We start from the raw sequence: 6,000 nt of genomic DNA, 5'->3' as shown, positions 1-6,000 counted from the left end.
CCTAGTTATCAAAAATAAAATTACCTAATTATTCTTGTTTTATTTTTATTTACCATTAAAAGTATTGGATTATTGATAGTCTTGTTCATGTTCTTGCTGGGTAGACAGAGGAGGAAGGGAAGAGGAAGAAGGCATAGGGAGGAGGGCAACAGGGATGGTGAGCTGAGTCCACTCACTCGCTTGGGCAACGTCATAGGGTACGATGTCGAGAAGGGTGAAAATGGTAGGACCAAGGCAGTCAACGTCACAGGCCCAGAAAGTCCCCTCTCGCTTGATGGATCAAGTGATGCTAGTGGCAGAAGAGGGTCTTCGAGCGGTGGCAATGGTGGTGGTAGAGGTCGAGGAGGCGATGAAAGTTATAGTGTTGGGTTTGGTGGATATGATGGTGGAAGGGGAAGCAAGAGTGGAAGAGGCGAAGGATGTGGTGGTGGATATGGAGGCAGAGGTGGTGGTTATGGTGGAGGAGGCAGTGGTTATAGAGGAGGTGTTGGTGGCACTTGCTACAATTGTGGGCAGCCAGGTCATTTGGCCAGGGATTGTTACTTGGGGAGTGGCAGGCAATCAGGTGGTGGCGGTGGTTATGGTCCACTGGTTTTTGTTTATTTGTTTGTGAATGAATTAAAGAAAGGATAATTGGTAATTTTATTTCTTGTAACAGGGTTTGACCAGGGTAAACTCACCTGAGTTAAGGAGAGCGGGTGTTTGTGAATTATTTTGATAATCAGGCTGTATTTGTAATATATAAAAACTGAGACCTGTGTTTGTAAATATGTCTAAAGTTAGGGGTCTTCGTGTCAGCTGCGTTGGAGTACTCTCTCTCTCTCCACGACCGATGCTTCCTTTGCATTTCATATGATTCCAATTCACAAATTATTCCATTTCATGCGATTCAACATCATGCCATTTCATGTCAAATTATTTCAAATGTAATTTTGAATATCACTTTCTAATTTTCACGGGTGGGGAAGAATCATCCAAACTGAAAAATGTGATTCATGGTCAATCTTGTGACCAACTTTCATAAGATTTAAAACAATCAGCCATCACAATCACAACTTATACTTTTCTCATATTTCACTTATCTTGAATTTACAATGCCTTGTAATTCTTGGATCTTGTGAATGTAAATCACAATCATCATATTTTCTCAAGGCAAGTGGAACATGAAAAAGTAAAAAATGTGCTGTGATTGTTTTTGCTTGTTTTTTCCACAAATCTTGAGAAAATAAATCACAACCACAAAGGTTGACCTTGCGATTCATAATCACAACTACTTTTTCACATGTGACAAAAGCAAACATGCCAGTGATTTACAATTAAAGGATATTGAGAAAATAAAAAAATCACAAGGCAGTTCAAACATGCCCAAGCCTGACAGCAAATTTCAAGTGAAAGAAGGATTCTTATCTTAAATTTCTTAAGAAAAACAAGTCATTAGGAGGAAACCCTAATCAATCGTTTTCAATGCATGGAGTGGACAAAACCACGCTTTTAGTACACTTGACTAGATGACACCCACTCCCAAGAGTATGTTGTGGAGCCTTGATGGGTCACTAGGTGACACAACTAGGTGCTAAAGCAAAAGGTAGGGTCAGAACCTAGAGTTGGAACCAACATGTTGGTAGGAGGATTAGGGGTGTCAACGGGTCGGGTTTGGTTCAGACCCAAATGAAACCAGAATTAGACCAGATTTTTGGGTATAGTATCGGGTTCAGACCCGGGTCTAATTTGGTCTACTATAATAGAAACCATACCCGGATCATACCCAGTAAAAATGATATTTTTTTATCATTTTTACATTGAAAATTTGTGGGCCTTAATCGAAACTCGTGTTGGGCCCGGGTCTGGTATAAAATTTCACAAACTATACCTGGGTCCATGTATTAATGGGACCTTCAGGTCCGAACCTGAGTCTTAATCGGGTCTTCTTATTTGTCACCATACCCGAACTCTATAGGGTTTGGTCCCGGTAAACCCGACTCGTTGACACCCCTAAGGAGGATGACACCTTGTCCATGTGGGGGCGGTCTGCAGTCACGGTCCTGGTCTCTTCCAAACAGACACTACAATATTGATAAAACTTGTTTTGGCTAAAAAAACCCTATCTTTGTAGGGGTAATTAAATGACCCATGTACCAATTAACAATGAACGACCCTCATAAAATCAATTAACAAACACTCATAAAATCAATTAACAAGATCATTGTGAGCCGTTCATTTTAAACCATTCCGATGTCGTCCATCGGAAATACAAACGACGTCAGAAAAAAGAGTAGGGCCCATCCAAAATGTGGGCATTCCATTCCAACAGGTTTTGGATGTAGATCATCTTGAGATCAACAGCATCCAAAGGTGCTCTGATAGAATAGCACACTCTAACCAGATCTCATCCGGTCCATATTTAGACCTTGATGCAATGTTGTCAGTATGGGTGGGTATAGGCATAGTGACAAACGTTTTTATTGGCAATTTTTTGTTTTTCAAAAACTCATGAGAAATTGAAAAAATTCCATAAATCTTACTTTTTTTGGGCAAAATCTTGGCAATAAAAAATCTAATTAAAAATATAAGAAAATGTTAATAAAAATTTTAAAAAAATAAAATACATGATTTTTTTTTGCGATAAATAGCTGTTTAAAATGTAAATATCGCATTTAAATCATGGTATTTATGTTTTTTCATAAATCTTACAATATTTTGAAAATCTCGCAAGAAATTGCCGTTTTAAACTTTCAAGCAATTTCTTGCGATATTATTGCAAGATTTTCATAAATCTCACGGTATTTGTAACTATGGGTATAGGTCGATATGCATCACCCCTGAATCAAACTAATTTTTAATAAATATAAAAATACTAAAAAATAAATTTTAATATTATTTTAATAGTTTTAACATGTGTCATATTCTGCTTGACACATAATGTTTTTTGTTGTTTTTTGCCGGATACAGAATTATTCACTTGAGTATCAGTATCGGCCGATACAATTCAGAGCCGATACCAATACTGACAAAATTGCCTGGATGCTTAAATTAAAATTTGAAGTTAAATTATAAAAATGTGCCTAATTTATCATGGGACCCAGCTTTTTCATTATTATATTAAACAACCACCTTATTCTTTAAAAATTTTTAAGTAGCTGCTCAAGTGTTTTTTTTTAATGACGAAGATTCCTAAAAGTTAAAAACGGCAATTTCTTGAGCCATTTTCAAACTGTGATAAATATCGCGATATTTATCGTGAAAACTCCTGAGATTTTTATTTTTTAAATGTGTTTAATTTATATTTTCTTATAAAAAAGATTATTTTTTATTACCAAGAATTTGCCCAAAAAATGCAAGATTTATGAAAAATTTTAAAATCGCCAGAGTTTTTTTACCCCGCTTACCACACGAGTAACCAAGTATCTGCTTAAATCATAAATCACCATTTTATCTTAACCACAAAATAACTAAACATATACTTAGCCCTAAAGAGATTAGAGTAGTTGGAGCGTTCCTAGGCTGTCATATGGGCAATCAAGGTTCAATTTCCGCAGGCGCTACCCTCTTGCACAAGGCAATGCCTAGCATAGACCCGGAGCGAAGGTCCTAGCCTTGTAGTTTTATGCTGCCAGGACAATGACTATGTCTCTGGTCCGGGTTGTATCGAGAATCCAACCCAACCCAGACTGAATTCACAGGTGTGGGCATGAAAAGTACCAACCTGAATAATATTCGGGTCGACCTGAACTTGCCCCGAGCAATATGTGAGCCAGGTTTGGGCCATGATTTTTGTTGGGTATCCGACCTGACCCAGCCTTTTGCTGGATACCAGATCAACCCGAGTATTTTACATATATTTTAACAAAAATAAATCTCTAAAATTTTGCAAGTTTAAATGAGGGGCAGAGTCACGCAGTGGGTAGGGTGGGCATGTGCCCACCCTGAACCAGAAAAATCCCCCAAGGGGGTAATGGGTCAATGCCCATCCTAACCCAAAGTGCAGGTGGGGCAGTGCCTCGGGTTAGGGTGGGCACCACTCATGCCCGACCCAAAGGGGGCATGATAGTCCCATGGCCCACCTGACTTTGAGCCCGAGAACCCACCCCACTCTCTCATTCTCTCTTGATTCTTTTGAGCTTGGTCAACCCCACTTCTCTCTCTCTCTAGATTCTTTATGTGTGCCCTCCCCCCAACCCCACAGGGTATAGGACCACTGCCCACCACCCACCTCACTAGAAGGCATTTGACAAACCGCACACACTGCTGTCGTAATGCCCACAGGACTGGTCCTAACTCTCTGTCTCTCTCTCGTTCTTGCTCAGGCCAGTGTCTTGCATCATGCCATACATTGTCCGTTAGTCTCTTCGACATGGCAGACACCAAGATATGTTTTTCATGTCCCTTTTTAAGATTAAGGTTTTTGGTAAAATTTTAATTAAATTTTCTTTTTATTAATTAGTGTATGAAATTATGAATGTTGTTAGTTGGAATTAAGATTTAGGTTTTTTATTTTTTTTCTTAAATAGTTGCATTTCAATAAGAAGGGTTTAGGGCTCTTTGTGCTTTTTTTTTTCAATTAGCATTTAGGTTTTTAATAAGATGAATATTAATTAGCTATTTTTGTACTTTTTAAATCAACATTAGACATAATTCACATGCTTGATTTTAGTTAGAATTTTGAGGGTTTCGTTATTTTTCTGTTTCAATTAGCTTATATGAAAGCTATGAATGATTCTTGTTAGGATTGACATTTATATTTAGTTTTTTTTAATAACATGAATATTTAATTAGGTTTTGGAGTTTTTATATTTATTTTAATAGCATTTATATTTTTATTTTATTTTTAATAAGATGAATATTTAATTTAAGTATTCTTATATATTTTAATTAACATTAAATATGATTCTACATGTTTAATATTTTTTGTATTTATAACCCGAAGAAACTGCACCTGACACGAAGACTTGGTCACACTGGCTCAATCGAACATACCTACAGTCGTCGCATCAACAATGTAAAACTCTGAGGCTAGGACCTCCTGACCCTACGACCTATGCTACATGTTGGCTTGTGCAGAGGGGTAACACCCATTAGAATCAAACCTTGGTTGCTTTAGCAGCCATGACCACACCCTACGATAACCCCCTTGGGGCCTACATGCTTGATTAGCATAAATGCAGAATTGATAATGTAAGAATTTGGGTTTCGATCTTGTATTTGTTTAAATGACATGAATTTTAAATTATGCCTTTAGGGTTCTGTATATTTTTTATTTAGCATTAAACATGAAAAATGAATACCTAACTTTGGTTAGAACTTAGAATTTTGGTCAGATATCGGATTATATCTGACCTATTGGCATCCCTAACTATTGTCCCGCTCTAAAAAGGAAAATTGCATTTTTGTGTCTTGTAATCCATATCCAACCTACAAAATGCCAGTGTTCTTATGATATTTTTACCTTGATACATGGCATTAAGATAAATTTTAGCCCTAGCACGATCTACGTGTGGGCTTAAAGACATATATAGATGTAAATGATTTGGATTCGAGTCAGATATTCAACTTATCTAAAACCATCTAGTTTTTCTTTTTTTCGCAAAACCATATTAGAATGCTAATTATATTTGCATTTGGTTGTAGGATTTTTACATCACAATCCAAATCTGACCATATTATATGTATTAAGTTCAATCAAGTAGGGTTTATACTATAATTAGATTCGAGTTCAGCTATGCTTCCTAAAACAATCAAGTAAAAATCGGGTATAACTGAAAAATATGAATGAAACTAAATCTTATGATGCATATGAATTATTCTAAGTTGTGAAAACAAAAAGATAGAAATGAGATTATGATTATGCTATATGCCATGACTATGAAAAAAAATAAAAAATGATGCATGCTATGATCCTAAATTCTACGAAGATGGGAGAGAAGATGATGGCTTTTACCTGCTGCACCCAAACGGACTTCAACTCTCTCTCCGGCAGAGGGGATGCGAGGAACTGATGATAAC

Source organism: Nuphar pumila, chromosome 14, assembly GCF_984573655.1.
Source record: "Nuphar pumila chromosome 14, dmNupPumi1.hap1.1, whole genome shotgun sequence".
NCBI lineage: Eukaryota > Viridiplantae > Streptophyta > Magnoliopsida > Nymphaeales > Nymphaeaceae > Nuphar > Nuphar pumila.
The sequence above is the reverse complement of the archived record's forward strand: the minus strand, read 5'-3'. Positions refer to the sequence as shown.